At 48.0% G+C, this 15,177-nt stretch overlaps 1 protein-coding gene across 1 annotated transcript in view; it reads left to right on the top strand.

The window, feature by feature from the left end:
- LOC147103433 (forkhead box protein O3-like) overlaps positions 1-15,177 on the top strand; it is a 219,390-nt gene that overhangs the window by 122,581 nt on the left and 81,632 nt on the right. The gene's annotated exons all lie outside the window — the stretch shown is intronic.

Raw genomic sequence — 15,177 nt, 5'->3', positions numbered from 1 at the left:
TTCTGATATTCCTCCTTCTGCTTTTAGTGGCGGCGTTAATCCATTAAAAGTGGTTGGCTACTCTGTTAAAATAGCAAACAGAGGAACTCCACACGACTGCGCAAGCATTCACACTCTAACACTGGGAGCAGCAATTTTGAGGTTTAAGAGTCGGAAGGCAGTGCAGGGCTGTGAGTTGGTGAGATGCAAGCCACTACTATATTGAGTTGTGGTCTCGTGAGACATTGGCCTCCATATTAACCCCCCATGACAGGCTGCTGTAGTATATATGATAGAGAGAACGTCAAGGTAATTAAACCATGTTCACTTCTTGACTTAATCGCGTCCATCTCCCTATTGCACTGTACAGCCACTATAATCGTACTGGTACCTTTTGTGACAATATATCACCAGTATTGTTCATTAGCTGTAATGGAGCTCCGACACCGCAAGAGAGCCCCAGGTGGGCAGAGGAAATGCTTCAAGGATACCCTCAAAGCCTCCTGGAAAATGTGCAACATCCCCACCGACACCTGGGAATCCCTGGCCCAAGACTGCACAAAGTGGAGGAGAAGCATCCGAGAAGGCACTGAACACCTCGAGTCTCTTCGCCGGGAGCAAGCAGAAGCCAAGCGCAGACAGCGCAAGGAGCGCACATCAACCCAAGCACCCCACCCACCTGCCCCTTCAACCACCGTCTGCCCCACCTGTGACAGAGACTGTAGGTCCCGCATTGGACGCTTCAGTCACCTGAGAACTCATTTTTAATGTGGAAGCGAGTCATCCTCGGTTCCAAGGGACTGCCTAAGAAGAAGAATTTAGTGTGAGTTCCCAGTAAAAAATCTGTAATGTTTATGGTGTTAACAATCATCAATAATTTCTGTTTCCCTACAATACAACAGTGACTACACTTGAAAAGTGTTTCATTGGCTGTAAAGCGCTTTGGGACGTCCTGAGGTCGTGAAAGGCGTTCCATAAATGCAATTTCTTTCTTGCCCAGTACATTTCATTAGTGGAGCTTAGAACTGCTGAGACATTCTAGACGCTGCTTTTGACGTTTCACTCAGCTGGGAGTTCTGGGCCCGACGGACCGGACCAATCTGGAAAAGGGCGCCTGTCTGGAGTGCCTGCTTGGGTGCGTCTGCGTTCCGTCTCTTCTGTGCGAGACACTCGTGAGATGGCCGTGGGTAACTGGAGGATCTGTCACTGCACTGCTCCTGGTGCCACTGATGGGCATGCGGTTCAATTATCGCACTGTCAGTCCTTGTTCCCGTCAGCCGAGCCAGTGACCTGAACACAACAGCGGGCTGTATAATACCCCAGGCGGCAGTGGCTGGTTTCAGAGCGCTGTCACAGAGTGCTGGCAGGAAGGCGACATTGTGGTCTGTCTCCAAACCCAACCTTTTCAAACTTCTTGCATTGACAAAGAAGCTGTTAATTCTGATCCAGGCTGAATTAAAGAGACAGTGTGTATTCTGTTGGCTTCTGTACACTTAAAATATCTCCTTCAATTAAAGAAGACAGGGCTTCTATGCCTGAAACATGCCCTTTGATTGCTAATGACATGAGCCCAATTTATAAATCACAGCCTCCCATTTTTTTAAAATCGGGAGCAGAAAGCACAGATTGTGTATTTCTCTGTCGCCACTTTTTCCACATATCCTGCACGCTCTCAAAGTATCTTTTGTAATGTAAAGAAAATGACTTCCCCAGTAACTCTGATTTCACCAGGCAGGCTACAAACTGGGAAAAGCACACTGCATTACACTGGAGAATTGAAGGTACCAAATGATCACATGATTTTCAGAACTGTCCTCAAAAATTCATCGCACAATTGTAGTTCGAGTTTCAATGGTACTGATTTTTTTGCAAAGGCACAGCCGCGTTTAATTATAGTCCACTTGTGACTCCGTTAATATTTCTTTCTGTTAAGTAAATGGTGGGAGGGGGACTTTGGCAAATGGAGAGAGACACATGGGTACTGATTTAATTTCTTCCTCTGATTTTTCTCTGACCCTTCCTCTCCTGGACACCATGGGGCTGGATTTTCTCAATGGGGAGCTTTTGGAGGCGGGACTCCCACTTGTCGGGTTTCAGTCCCGCCTCCATTGACGTCCGGCCAACCCACGCTATTTTCCCTTGATTGACCTTGTTAAGCCCGCCCAGCGGGTTTAGCAGGCCAATTAAGGGAAAGCCGGTGACAGAGAACGTCAACGTATGACGTTTCATCTGTCAAGAGCTTTTGACAGATGAAATGTCAGCGTTTGATGGCTCTGTGAAGCTGTCAAACACTGACAATCTGTCCTCTGAGTTGAGTCCTTCCACGCAGGCTCAGTTAGAGATCTCTCCTGAGCAGAAAGCTGAATGCTGCAGCTTTTGACAGTTCAGCGGCCATTCTGCTTTCTGTGCCGGTGAGCTGAGGGACTCCCGAGACCTGAAGGGATGAAGCCTGCAGGAAGTAAAGATAAGTAAAACTTATTAAAACACTTTACACACACCTCGCACACCTACCTCTGCACACATGCACCCATCACTCACCTGAACACCGGACATCTCGGCCCCTCCGACCCTCGCTGACCCTGGCGAGGTTCGGAGCTGTCGGGAAGCCCACACTTCATGGCTGAAAATAGGGATTCTCAAAAAAACTGCCTGTTAACTACCTGCCTCCCCAGGGCTGGCAAAATCGCCCCTCCATGACTCACTGTGCAGTGTTAGCAGCCCTCCCCAAAATGATCACTATTCATATGCTGACCGAGGCAATGACTTCATGGGGCTAATTGACAATGGAGGCCATCACAGCTAAACCCCATCCTGTTCTGAGGTCAGCACTCTCAGACTTCCACCAGGCGGTCACTGGATAATGATCAGGAACAGGGACCCTGGCAAATTTTGGCTTTCCCAACTCGGGTATGCTGCGGCAAACTATAGTGCCACCACCATTATCTCACCACGGGTAACTCTAGCCACTCAGTTAACATAGAGCGGGTATCAGACTTGACACATTCCTGGTTTGGATGGTTTAGTACCACACCACATGTCACATTCACACATTGAGCCACCAGGGGAGTGCTCCATACCAAGTTCTGTGTAAAAAAGACCAATCTCAGCAAATAACGTTATACTGTAATATCTGTCCTCTGCCTTGCTCTCGCTCCCCAGCAAGACAAAATGCTCAGAAACCACAGAGGCAGGCAGGAGAGAGAGTGAGGAATACGGAAAAAGGATGAGAAGAGGAAGATAAATTGTGCGGGGGGAGAAAAAGAAAAAGATGATAGGAGAGAGACAGCACCTCCCAAACCCGCGACCTCTACCACCTAGAAGGACAAGGGCAGCAGGCGCACGGGAACACCACCACCTCCAAGTTCTCCTCCAAGTCACACACCATCCTGACTTGGAAATATATCGGCCGTCCCTTCATCGTCGCTGGGTCAAAATCCTGGCGCTCCCTCCCTAACAGCACTGTGGGAGCACCTTCACCACACGGACTGCAGCGGTTCAAGGCGGCGGCTCACCACCACCTTCTCAAGGGCAACTAGGGATGGGCAATAAATGCTGGCCTTGCCAGCGACGCCCATATCCTGTGAATGAATTTTACAAAAGAAAGAGGGAAGAGGAATATATTAAATCAACGTAGATGTTCTGCGTGTCCCGAGTGATAGAACGTAGCTTTTTGCTCTTATCTTGGGTATGTTGGCCTTCATCGGAAGAGGATTTGAGTACAGGAGCAAAGATGTCTTAATACAGTTATACAGGGCCTTGGTGAGACCACACCTGGAGTACTGTGTGCAGTTTTGGTCTCCTTACCTAAGAAAGGATATACTTGCCGTAGAGGGAGTGCAGCGAAGGTTCACCAGTTTGATTCCTGGGATGGCAGGACTGTCGTATGAGGAGAGATTGGGTCGACTAGGCTTGTATTCACTAGAGTTTCGAAAAATGAGAGGGGATCTCATTGAAACGTATAAAATTCTGACAGGGCTAGACAGACTGGATGCAGGGAGGATGTTTCCCCTCGCTGGGGGGTGTCTAGAACGAGGGGTCACAGTCTCAGGATACGGGGTAGGACATTTAGGACTGAGATGAGGAGAAATTTCTTCACTCAGAGGGTGGTGAACCTGTGGAATTCTCTACCACAGAAGGCTGTGGAGGCCAAGTCACTGAATATATTTAAGAAGGAGATAGATAGATTTCTAGACACAAAAGGCATCAAGGGGTATGGGGAGAGAGCGGGAATATGGTATTGAGATAGAGGATCAGTCATGATATTGAATGGCGGAGCAGGCTCGAAGGGCAGAATGGCCGACTCCTGCTCCTATTTTTCTATGTTTCTATCTGTGTTCATGTTTTTGACCTGAGGCTACATCTTGGGTACTTGGCTCACAGCTGAAACTGTAACCCCTGAGAGTTGTCCAATGTGGACAGCTCTGCCTAACGCGGAGGCAGCACAATGGAGCAATACATTAGAACACAAGACCAAATTAATCCATCTCTCAGTTCTTCCTAAAAGGAAAAGAAGAGAACTGGAGTCTGTATCCCTTGAGCTGATCTTGTGTGTGCCCTCTGCTGGCCCATTCAGAATGACACAGTGGCCCCAGGGGACCAACATGCAACCTGAGAGGTAGATGCTCAGAGGTTGTTTCCCCCTGGCTGGAGAGTCTAGAGCTAGGGGGGCACAGTCTCGGGATAAGGGGTCGGCCGTTTAAGACTGAGATGAGGAGGAATTTCTTCACCTGGAGGGTGGTGAATCTTTGGAATTCTCTGCCCCAGAGGGCTGTGGAGGCTGAATCCTTGAGCATATGCGAGGCTGAGATCGATAGATTTTTAGACTCGAGGGGAATCAAGGGATATGGAGATCAGGCGGGAAAGTGGAGTTGAGGTTGAAGATCAGCCGTGATCTTATTGAATGGCGGAGCAGGCTCGAGGGGCCGTATGGCCGACTCCTGCTCCTAATTCTTATGATCTTAATGTTGTGTGACAATCACAAAAGAGGAGGCCTATTCATTAACCTTTCTGATGCTTTCCTCTAATTTCATTTGTGCATCCACTGGGGAGCCGGGAGGTTAATGGTTCCTTTAACATCCAATGATGCATGTTTATTCAGGTTTTAGTGGACAAGGGTTCATTGTAACACTCGGCTTCATCTGGTGCCAAGACAAACACTGGGTTGCTAAAACCCTCCTGAAATCCTCACTAAACACACAGCTCCTCACCCATGATTATCTAAATGAACAGGTCATATTCTGTAAGCAAGGCTGGTAGTTTTTCTGGCGTTCTCTTCTGTGAGAAGATTGAAGTATCATCACTTCTGCAGGGTTGGAGCTTCCACGGTACGGAGCGCTATAATATAGCATTTCTACCAGATAAATGAAAGGGTGAGGAAGAGGAACTAACCCTTCATATTCTGCAGCAGCAACAAAGATGTATTTTTTTTTTAAAAAGCAACCTCTTGGGCTGAATTGAATCTTTAGCGGAGCATTGTCTGGCTGGGATAACAACAGAAAATGCTGGAAAGACTCAGCAGGCCAGGCAACATCCGTGGAGAGAGAAACAGAGTCAATGTTTCGGGTCGAAACTCTTCTACAGAACTGAGAGAAAAGGCAGGAAATGAAACAAAAGGCAGTTTGGGGGCTGGGAAATGGGGGAGGGGATGAAAGAAGAGACATTGAGAGATAGTCAAGGTGAGACGAGATGGTAATAGGACAGGTAAAGAAACAGACAATGGCTCTAGATGAAGTGTGAAATGCGCTGGCAGAGTGAGAGACAGCTGCCATGTGGGAGAGGGAAAAAAAAGGAAAAGGCACAAACCAAAAGTGTGGATAAAAATATATAAAAATACAATAGGGGCCGAGGTTATGACCTGAAATTGTTGAACTCGATATTGAGTCCGGAAGGCTGTAAAGTGCCTAATCGGAAGATGAGGTGCTCAGCATTTCACACTTCATCTAGAGCCATTGTCTGTTTCTTTACCTGTCCTATTACCATCTCATCTCACCTTGAATATCTCTTAATGCCTCTTCTTTCATCCCCTCCCCCATTTCCCAACCCCCAAACTGCCTTTTAATCTTTTCATTTCCTGCCTTTTCTCTCAGTCCTGACGAAGGGTCTTTGACCTGAAACGTTGCCTCTGTTTCTCTCTTCACAGATGTTGCCCTGGCCTGCTGAGTTTTTCCAGCGTTTTCTGTTATTATTTCGGATTTCCAGCATCCGCAGTATTTTGCTATCGTATTGTCTGGCTGGGGTTTGGAGCAGGTAAACCACAGCAAAAACATACTGGGCCGTATTTTTGCGACCCCTATGGGTGCGTAAGAGGTGTGCACGCGCCCGTAGGGGGCCGCGCAAGTGTCGGTTTCAGGCGTGCAAAGTGCACGTGTTAAAACCCGGCACTTGCGATCTGTAAAGAATTCTCTTGACAGATCATCCGGATGCCCGGGAAAAGTGCCTCAGCGGGTGGAGAGTTCCGCTATTTGCGCAACTTCCGCCCACTGAAAGGCCATCAAATACTTACGCCTGGTAAAAGCTGGTGTAAGGCCTGCTTTAAAAAATAGAAAAATGATATTTGACAACTCATTTATAAATTTAAAAACACTCTTCAAAAAGGTACGTTTATTTTTAGCCTCGTAAAAACATTTAATTTTTTTTCTTCAAAAAATTAAATTTTTGTTTAAAATATTTAATTAAATGGCATCTTAATTAATGTTAAATATGTATGTTTTTTTATTTGTTTATTTAACGTGTTGGTGTTTTTCTTTAGGTGATCCCTATTCAACTTTTTGACTTCTGTACGTACGGACCTGTCAAAAGTATGAATGAGGGATTCCCTTCTTCCATTGGTTGGGCCGGCCCATGTGATCCCAGGAGCGCCTACAAGCCGCCTGCGCCCCTGGGATACGCGGGGCTCTGCCCGCGCGGACCCGGAGAGGCCCAGGAGCGCAAGCCGCCATTCTTCCCGGGCCACCAACTAAGTTTGTAGATTTTTTTTTTCCAATCGGAGGCGTCCGCCAGCAGGAAGCCTCCGATCGGAAATTCCAGGGGCCATGATTAGGCAGATACATTGCCTGCCATGTAAAGCCACCTGAGCCCAAGGTTATCGGAGAAGCTGTGGCTGATGAGATTTTGATATTGTGTCAGCCATGGCTGAGTTGGAAGCACTCTCGCCTCTGAGTCAGAATGGTGGTGGGCAATGGCCCGCTAAGCTGTGCGGCCGCTCGCTCGGTCAGCTGTAAGGTCCCGCGCAGGCCGCTCGCCGGCTTTTGTATTGTAGGACCCGCGCAGATGCAACAGTTTGAATAGGCCGCGCATTGGGGGAAGGCAGGCCGATCAGGAGGACATTTGGTCGTGGGTTCAAGTCCCACTCCAGAGACTTCAGCACAAAATCCAGGCTGACACTCCCAGTGTGCTGAGGGAGTGCAGCACTGTCGGAAGTGCCGTCTTTGGGATGAGGCATTAAACTGAGGCCCCGTCTGCTCTCTCAAGTGGACGTAAAAGATCCCACGGCCACTATTTTGAAGAAGAGCAGGGGAGTTCTCCCCGGTGTCCTGGGGCCAATATTTATCCCTCAAACAACATTACTAAAACAGATTATCTGGTCATTATCTCATTGCTGTGTGTGGGAGCTTGCTGTGCGCAAATTGGCTGCCGCGTTTCCTACATTACAGCAGTGACCACACTTCAAAAAGTACTTCATTGGCTGTAAAGCGCTTTGGGATGTTGAGTTTGTGAAAGGCGCTATAGAAATGCAAGTCTTTCATTTTAGATATGGCAGATAGCATTGGGGCATGATATTGGCGGAGCAGGCTTGAGGGGCCAACTGGCCTACTCCTGCACCCGTTTCTTATGTTCTGTTCTATGAAGCACTATTTCTAATGACACTTAAGCTGAATGATTCAGTTAGTCTCCCTATCGGTGTTGGTGTAGGATGTTTGTGAAGCACCAGTACAGATGACCATGAAGTGACATCCACTTTAATCGAATGGATTTAACTTTTTTTTTCCACCAGTAGTGACACCGTTTAATTCTCTGGCACCAAAAACATAAAAGAAAAAACGGCTAACTCCTGGCTCTGGGGAGAGAAAGAAAGAATGACTTGCATTTCTATAGCGCCTTTCACGACCACCGGACGTCCCAAAGCGCTTTACAGCCAATGAAGTACTTTTTGAAGTGTAGTCACTGTAGGAAACGCAGCAGCCAATTTGTGCACAGCAAGCTCCCACAAACAGCAATGTGATAATGACCAGATCATCCGTTTTTAGTGATGTTGGTTGAGGGATAAATATTGGCCCCAGGACACCGGGGAGAACTCCCCTGCTCTTCTTCAAAATAGTGCCACGGGATCTTTTACGTCTGCCTGAGAGAGCAGACAGGGGCCTCGGTTTAGCGTCTCATCCGAAAGGTTCCCTCCCAATATTGTCCCATATTACTTTGTTTAAAAAAAAAAACTTTTCTGTTTTTTAAATGTGTCTGACCATCGGCAATAGGAGCGAGCCTTTTAACTACCATCCCCGTGTATCACGAAAGCCCCCTGGAGACCTGGCGTGACAGCACAGCGACAGAACCGAAGCTATAGTGGGTATATATTTAAATTACAATTCAAATATTCACTGAGCAGCACCTGAATCTACACTACGCTTTCAAATAAACTTCCATTAAAAAAAATAAGTATTTATCCTGACGTGCACAGCCAATTATGAAATGTCGTTGTCTTGTACTAAAATTTCCTTCTGCATCCTGGTTAAAATAAGGGAGTATCATCTTAAGACTGAGGGAGTTCCTCTGAGCCAGAGGCGCTGTCTTTCAGAGACAATGAAACCGAGACTCCTTTTGCTGATTCAGGTTAATGGCACTATTGAAAGAAGAGCTGGGGTGTTGTCCAAGTGTCCTGGCATACACGTATCCCTCAAGCAACGCCGCCAGTTCAGATTAACAAATCATTTATTTCTTGGCTGTTTGCGGCTCCTGTGCTGTATGCAAATTGGTTGCCATGTTTGCCTAAATAACAACAGTGACCACACCTCAGAAGTAATTCTTTTGATGTGAGGCATTTTTGGGTCGTCCCAAGGACATGAAAGGTACTTTTTTAAAAATTCATTCACGGGATGTGTGCATCGCTGGCAATGCCAGCATTTATTGCCCATCCCTAGTTGCCCTCGAGAAGGTGGCGGTGAGCCGCCTTCTTGAACCGCTGCAGTCCGTGTGGCGAAGGTGCTCCCACAGTGCTGTTAGGGAGGGAGTTCCAGGATTTTGACCCAGCAACGATGAAGGAACAGCCGATATATTTCCAAGTCAGGATGATGTGTGACTTGGAGGGGAACTTGGAGGTGGTGGTGTTCCCGTGCGCCTGCTGCCCTTGTCCTTCTAGGTGGTAGAGGTCGCGGGTTTGAGAGGTGCTTTTGAAGAAGCTTTGGCGAGTTGCTGCAGTGCATCTTGTAGATGGTACACACTGCAGCCACGGTGCGCCGGTGGTGGAGGGAGTGAATGTTTAAGGTGGTGGATGGGGTGCCAATCAAGTGGGCTGCTTTGTCCTAGATGGTGTCGAGCTTCTTGAGTGTTGTTGGAGCTGCACTCATCCAGGCAAGTGGAGAGTATTTATCACACTCCTGACTTGTGCCTTGTAGATGGTGGAAAGGCTTTAGGGAGTCAGGTTATGAGTCACTTGCTGCAGAATACCCAGCCTCTGACCTGCTCTTGTAGGCACCGTATTTATGTGGCTGGTCCAGTTAAGTTTCTGGTCAATGGTGACTCCCAGGATGTTGATGGTGGGGGATTCGGCGATGGTAATGCCATTGAATATCAAGAGGAGCTGGTTAGACACTCTCCTGTTGTATAAATGCAGGTTCTTTCTTTCAAAATATGTCAATGTCCTAAAACGAGATTAAATAGTTTCTTTGCAAAATAAAATTCACATTGACGGCTTAGGCAGCATAGAGATAGTTTTCCCACTATGCTAAGCCATTGGAGCAAGTTTGTCGGAATCAACATCACACTGGTAGGGCAAATCGGATTTTTGACACAACTGTTTTCCTGCTGTGATCCCTAAGACGGTCGTGTACGCATCACTTTGAACCCTATGGAGGTCCCACTCTCAGTGGAGCGAATGCTCTACTGTGTTAGGTGCCCTGGGGGAAGTGTCTGGATCCACACTGATTTCTCCACAGAGTCTCTGGTCTCAGCTGGTCCATTGGGAGGAACTCTCAGACACTTTCCAACAAGATGTGCGGACAAGGAGAGATGGGAGGGTGAGCTGGTGCGGGAGGATCACCGACACTCCTTATAGAGTTGCACCAGCAGTGGCCTGGGGTTTGGTTCCCCGCCACCATATCCCAACAATATGTGACACCAAAGATCCTAAAGAAATTTAGAACATTAAGGAGTGATTTGGTCGATGCTTAAGATATTAAGGGGAACAGATAGGTTAGAGAGAGAGAAACTACCTCTGCTGGTTGGGGATTCTAGGACTAGGGGACATAGACTTAAAAATTAGAGCCAGACCTTTCAGGAGTGAAATTAGGAAACACTTCTACACACAAAGGGTGGTAGAAGTTTGGAACTCTCTTCCGCAAATGACAATTGATGCTGGACCAATTGTTAATTTTAAATAGATTTTTGTTAATCAAAAGGGATATATGGACCATGGGCGGGTAGATGGAGTTTGATCGCAGACCAGCCATGATCTCATTGTATGGCGGAGCAGGCTCGAGGGGCTGAAAGGCCTACTCCTCCTGTTCCTGTGTTGGGGGAGGGGAGAGACATTGGGAGCTAAATTCGGTTGATTTGCGCCTCCCTAAGAGGGCGCTAATGGGGTGCAAATCAACTAGCGCCTGGATGCGGCGCCGCTAACGCCTCCCACAAAATTCAGCAGGAGGTTAGCGGCGGCGCTAACCGTTAGTGCCGCGCGGCACCACCAGCGATGATGTCATCGCCGTGTGCAGCGCCCCGGCTGTAATATTGGGTGGCATCCCCCGACTTACCACCAGACGCTATGTCCGCCGGGGTCGGGGGCCTACCTGCGGCGGCGCTAGTTAAAGGGAAGGTGGCGGGTGGCCATTTTTGTTGCTGGCCGTCTGCCAGCACCTGCCCCCGTTGCTGTCCCTGGCCCCCATGAAGCCCCCGCAGTGGGATGCCGGCTGCTCTCCGTGAGTCCAGCACTCCTCTTGAGTGCCGGGCTCGTTTGCCGGCACTCCTGATCCTTGGTGGCCCAGCTGGGCCCCGGGACGCGCTGCGCCAGGCCCCTCCCCTTTTTAAGAAGGGGGGGAAGGCCTGCAGTACCGCGGCACGTAGCGCCATGGTTTTGACTCGCAGCGCCCTAAGAGGGACGCTACCTGGGAAAATCGGCCGCGGGGGCGCTAACTTTTTCGGGGTGCTACCGAATTTTTACCCCATTTTGTCAGAAAAAGTTACTGAGAGAAAAATACAAAAGCAACACGAATCTTTCTGATCCTGATTGCGGGTGGAGTACTACAAAAATAAAATAAAAATTTGCAATTTTGTGCCGTTTTATGTATTGTGTTACACTTTTCGAGACAAGAAATGTTGAGGTACTTATTTCGGTGGGTATTGTGCTAATCAGCGTGTATTATGCGGGCAGCACGAGTGATGAGTTCTCAGTTCCATAGTTGGTTGTTTTTGAAACCCAGAAACATTTGTCACAGAGCTGCAAACAATACAGCAAAGATGTCAAAATTACAAAGTGCTGGAAACACTCTCTTCTCTTCTTAGGCAGTCCCTCGGATGATTTGTTTCCACACTAAAAATGAGTTCTCAGGTGACTGATGAGTCCAATGCGAGACCTACAGTCTCTGTCACAGGTGGGGCAGACGGTGGTTGAAGGGGCGGGTGGGTGTGTTGCTTGGGTTGACGTGCGCTGCCTGCGCTTGGCTTCCGCTTCCTCCCGGCGACTTCCCAGTTGCCTCTCCTCCACTTTGTGCGGTCTTGGGCCAGGGATTCCCAGGTGTCGGTGGGGATATTGCACTTCAGCAGGTCAGTCAGCATCGAAGAGAGGAGAAACAGGGTTCGACCCGAAACGTTAACTCTGTTTCTCCCTCCACAGATGCTGCCTGACCTGCTGAGTATTTCCAGCACTTTCTGTTGTTATTTCAGATTTCCAGCATCCGCAGTATTTTGCTATTGTATTAGCATAGATATCGGTTCCTTAGCCTGCTCTCAACGTGGCTCTATAACTGGCTAAGACCAATAAGTAATTACTGCCTGCCCCACCATCATTGGGCTTATATTCGCTAGAGTTTAGAAGAATGAGAGGGAATCTCATTGAAACTTATAAAATTCTAACAGGACTAGACAGACTAGATGCAGGAAGGATGTTCCCGATGGCGGGGGAGTCCAGAACCAAGGGTCACAGTCTAAGGATAAGGGGTAAGCCATTTAGGACTGAGATGAGGAGGAATTTCTTCACCCAGAGTGGTGAACCTGTGGAATTCTGTACCACAGGAGGCAGTAGAGGCCAATTCATTAAATATAGAGGAAACTTTTTTTTATCCGGCACGGACGGGACCGACGTGGTGCCGGTTCATCAAAAATTCTGGATAACCGAACGCTATAGTAAAAGATACGGAGCTGAGAGCTCCGTATAAAGCAACAAACCCTGTTGCAGCTTCAGAACAATGGCCACAAGTTGCAAGCATCTCTGTAGCTTAGCAACAGCTGCAGCCACACCCTTGCACAGCAACAAATGGAGGAAGGCAAGTAATAAAAGTTACCTGAACCTACTCCTGAATTTTGCCGGTTAACCAAGATTTCCGGTTATTTAGGTGCCGGTAAATCGAAAGTTTCCTGTATTCAAGAAGGAGTTGGATATATTTCTTAAGGCTAAAGGGATCAAAGGATATGGGGAGAAAGCAGGGACAGGGTACTGAATTTGGATGATCAGCCATCATCGCATTGAATGAGGGGCTGAATGGCCTACTCCTCCTATCTTCTATGTTTCTATGTTTCATTTAGTTGAAGTACTGTTTGGGGAACCGGTACCAGAGTCAGGCACACAGCCAGCGCAATCGTTTTATACTGTGCACTTATAAATAAGTACAGTAGGTGCATGTTAATAGAGTCTGGAGATCTCTGGTGATCAGTGTGTGTGCATGGATGGCATGGCACCGGCTGACCTAGTTTTTCATCCTGTACAACCTCGGGGTGATATTCTGATACTCCTGCCCGTGGAAGAAACGGCAGTGCACAGTGCTCAGGTTTTTACAAGCTGAATGCAGAAGCAGCCGTCTGTTAAAGGAGCCACTTCAAAAATATTTTTTTGTTTCCCCCCTCTCCACTCCACTCCTGAAGCTGCTGCCTCTCTCCCCCCACCCCCCCCCTCATTTCCTGGAGGGGGTGACATCTTCTAAAATTCATTTTAAAATTCTCATCCTTGTTTTCCAATCCCTCCAGGGCTTCGCCCCTCCCTATCTCAGTAACCTCCTCCAGCCCCACGACTCCCCGAGATCTCTGCGTTCCTCCAATTCTGGACCCTTGCTTATCCCTGATTTTAATCGCTCCACCATTGGCAGCCGTGCCTTCAGCTGCCTGGGCACTAAGCTCTGGAATTCCCTCCCTAAACCTCTCCGCCTCTCTACCTCTCTCTCCTCCTTTAAGACGCTCCTTAAAACCTACCTCTTTGACCAAGCTTTTGGTCACCTGCCCTAATTTCTCCTTATGTGGCTCGGTGTCAAATATTTGTTTGATAATCGCTCCTGTGAAGCGCCTTGGGACATTTTACTACTTTAAAGGTGCTATATAAATACAAGTTGTTGTTTTTTTCTGGCTAAATTGGCACTGACCACCCACTGGTTCGTCCTCCAAGTGACTGTTGCCCCATTAGGAGCTCGTCTTAACGCAGCGAGTGTCAGCAGGCTGTTGAAATATGGAAGGGGAGAGGAGGGGAGTTCGGGGGGGGAGGTGGAGGTCATCGCAGGTCAAACACAATCCTGTCCTCGCGTGCAATTTCTAGAAAGCCACTGGATAATGATCAGGAGTAGGAACTCTGCTCGATACTTCTGTACTCGGTACACCAGAGGGCTGAGCTCCGTGGCACTGCCCCTATCACTGCCCTTTGCTGAAACTAGTTAGCATCACAGACTGGAGATTGAATCTGGTGCCATCCCAAGGTCAAGTGCTAGAATGGGCAGGGCACTTGCCGACTGAGGCAATCTGGTGCTGGATCTTGTTGTTGAACCATGGTAACACAGTCGCACTAGAATTTTGATGGACAAGTCGCGTCAGAAATTTTGTGCAGTAAAGTTCATTTCGTGTCGGGAATAAAATCTTGTGGGGAAGGGACCCCCCCGATAAAGCAAAGTAACTGTACGAGGCGAAAGAAGGTGCGGCAGTTAAATGAGTGGTATTCCCTTAACCCTTTCAACATGACCAGTTGCTCGCACTGAAGAACTGCTACAGTCAGTGCGAGGGACTGAACTGGCAAGAAGGGAAGAGTAATCATAACATAAAACACTCAAACAGAAAATGCTGGACTCGCTCAGCAGGTGGAGAGAGAGAGAGAAACCGAGTTAACGTTTCAGGTCGATGACCTGCCCTCAGAACCCAGCATTGTGGCCGCTGGCCCACAGCACCCTTCCCCATCACTGCAACCCCGTGCGCTGTCCCGGGAGCTACAGCGCGTCGATAATAGCTGGTGTGCCACAGCCAGCAGTTTTTTTTTTAAAGAAGCTTTTCGACAAGTCTTTTATTTCTGAGCTCCGCCTGAAATGTGCCAAGAAGCAAACTAAACCAGGGTCCCTTCAACTGTAATAAGAACATGCAGCTATAGGGGACATAAGTAACTCATACTCCTGACAGCATGCAATTAGACTGGGTCGGACATGGAATATATTGTTGCAACTTGTTTGTGGGTGGGAAGAGGCTATAGACAGTCTTACCTGTGCTGTGTGTAGAGGTATAACCAGTATTGCTGGTAAGAGGATTATTATAATTATATGTGGCATAATAACTAATCTTCAAACCAAGAGTAGTGGCATTGCTGCATAATAACTTTTTGGAGGCATAGTGTGTCGATTCCCTTCTCCTCCCCCTCCTCCTCGCTTCGATTATAATTCTGCTGATGTCTTCACTGCAATCAGACATCAGCCCCGAGGCTCTCTCTCTCTCTCTTTCTCTCTGCACTTTTTAATGAGAGGTTTGAGCTAGCGTTTGCTTCAGCGTACTGAGCTTGTATTTGTGCGGCATCAGACGGGGGACCATTGCACT

This window comes from Somniosus microcephalus, chromosome 20, assembly GCF_052327205.1.
Source record: "Somniosus microcephalus isolate GS21.2 chromosome 20, FLI_Smic_1.0, whole genome shotgun sequence".
Taxonomy (NCBI): Eukaryota; Metazoa; Chordata; class Chondrichthyes; order Squaliformes; family Somniosidae; genus Somniosus; species Somniosus microcephalus.
Note: the sequence above shows the minus strand (reverse complement) of the source record. Positions and strands in the feature narration are given on the sequence as shown.